Below are 2500 nucleotides of genomic sequence, written 5' to 3'. Positions count from 1 at the left end.
TACATACTTATATATACAATATATAAAATTTTATATATATATATATATATATATATATATATATATATATATATATTATGTATATATATATACACTCCCACACCCACACCCCACCACACACACACACACACACACACATACACACACAAAACACACACCCCACACATCACACACACACACACTCACACACACACACTGAAAAAGGCTATCATCCTTAGTAGAACAATGGTGAACAGAGGGTAGTTATAACTTTTTAAAACGCTTGACTCTTATTTCTGAGAGTTGACACCACGCAGTATAAGAACACATGTTTAGTTATACGGGTTATCGGGCGCGCGGAGGTCACGGTCAGCCCCCCCGGGGGAGGCGAGGGCTGACCTTAGCGCGGTGGTAGCTTAAAATCCCGGTCAAACGAGGTCAGATATAAAATGTGACCCCCGCCCTCGCTGAGGGGGTGGTTCTTATTTGGGACATTTGGACCCACGTGGAAAACAGCCACGTGGTCCCTGGTAACAGAAATAGAATTACCCAAACATCCTGTAACAGAAATAGAATTATCCACATCTATATTGGTCGGCACCTACTCGCGCCTCCCCCTCGAGGCGCCTTCAAGGGTGCCCTAACTTGGCTGGTCGTCTCGTTCTCGTGCGTCGTCCTGGTGCATCCTTGTGGCTGCTGTCCTGTCGTCCTCACCCTCCTGGTCCTTGGTGTAATCTGCTCGTCCTCGATGTCCACAGTCCTCGAAAGCCCTCGCACAGGTCCTCCTTGACTTCGGATTCGTCTTGACCCCCTTGTAGTCCTGGCCCAGGCCAAACTCGGGGGCGTCCTCGTCCACATGTCCTCACAGATCTCGTCCAGGTCCTTCTCGCGTCCACACGTCCTCGAAATTTTCATCCGGATCTACGGGCGTCGGGGCGGGGGCGGCATCTCGGGGCCCGGCTGATACCTGCGCTATGAGCCCCGGAGTTGCCCGGATCTGAGGCGGGTCCGCCAGGCGTCGCCTATGCACAGCATTCTGGGGCAAATGGTACCTGCGGAAAAGGTGCTGGTTCGCTGGATCAAAGGGGGAGTCCGGCAGGCAACGCCCGTCCACTACGCGGGACGGCTTAAACCTTTTCTGACGAAAATCTTGGCCCGGGGGCCTATGGCGATCTTCGATGACGTCCTTCCCACGGCATCCTAAGGTGACCGGAACTGTAGCGGGGTTCTCCTTGGGTGCCGTGTCGGCCCGACTGCAATTAAAATGGGGAGCCAGATCATACAGTAAGGGCCAGAGTAAGAAGAAAAAGAAAGGCAACAGAGAAGAGGGGGTGTTATCTACCACTAGACGGTTATTTATGAAATTTGCGGTTTTTAATGTTTTTTTTTTTTTACTTTTTTCGTCTTTTTTTTATTTTGTGTTTTACTTTCACAAAGATAAAGAAGAAAATAGAAGAGGGAGACGTCAGTAGCGGTCCCGAAGACCTGACTTGAACTACCCACCGTCTTGATAGATTGAGAATAGAAAAGGGGAACGACATCGGCGATCCGTGAAGATCTATTTGAACCATAGTCGTCACACAGTAAGAAATAGATGTAACTTGTACATTATGTACGAAGCACTCGTCACGACGGACAAAATTGCGGGCAAAAGAGATACATAATAATCTTTACGCCGGCACTAAGACAGCAACCAGCCTTATTAATGAAAAAGGGCAGTGTCTTTTGTCCGTGTGTGTGAGTGAGGTGAAGGGTGTGTGTTATGCGTGTGTGAGTGACAGCTAGCTTTAATGAGAGGGAAGCTAGAGTGACCTCACACAGAGAATAATCACAACACGAATATTAACGTTCACTATAACAAAACTGAAGTAAATTAGCAAGGCTAGCTATTTAAGATTATTTCAACTACCACATTGAATTCAACATTAATGATATGCGACAGAATGTCGCATGAATGAATGGGACATGAAAAAATATTCGCCAATTTTTTATCAAGCAAATCTTTTCGGGTCAGAAATCTGAACTGCCGAGGTACAGGGCTAGCTTTGCACGTCAGACTTCAATAAAATCAATAACGGGGGGATCCTATACCCAAATGCCGTATATGACGAAGCGACTCGAGCCGGGAAATTTATAATAACCCTGCTCTCTTCTGCGTATCTGTAATGGGCGCTCGCAAAATTCCGAAGGATATATGAATTTTAACGAATCACACAAACGCTTGGGGAGTACCCAAAACATGCAAGCGACTTCAAGAGGGTAGAAAGGTGTGTTTAAAAAGCGAATAATGATTCTAGCTTAAACCTAGCCCTACTTAATTAACGGACTAAACGGGGGGTTTACTGACCCGCGGTTACGTCGTTAATTAATGTGGACTAGGGTTTAAGCTAGAATCATTATTCGCTTATTAATCACACCTTCTCACCCTCTTGAAGTCGCTTGCATGTTTTGGGTATCCCCAAGCGTTTGTGTGATTCGTAAAAATTCATATATCCTTCGGGAATTTTGCGAGCGCCCATTA

Source organism: Penaeus monodon, chromosome 12 (genome assembly GCF_015228065.2).
Source record: "Penaeus monodon isolate SGIC_2016 chromosome 12, NSTDA_Pmon_1, whole genome shotgun sequence".
NCBI classification, from domain to species: Eukaryota; Metazoa; Arthropoda; class Malacostraca; order Decapoda; family Penaeidae; genus Penaeus; species Penaeus monodon.
Note: the sequence above shows the minus strand (reverse complement) of the source record.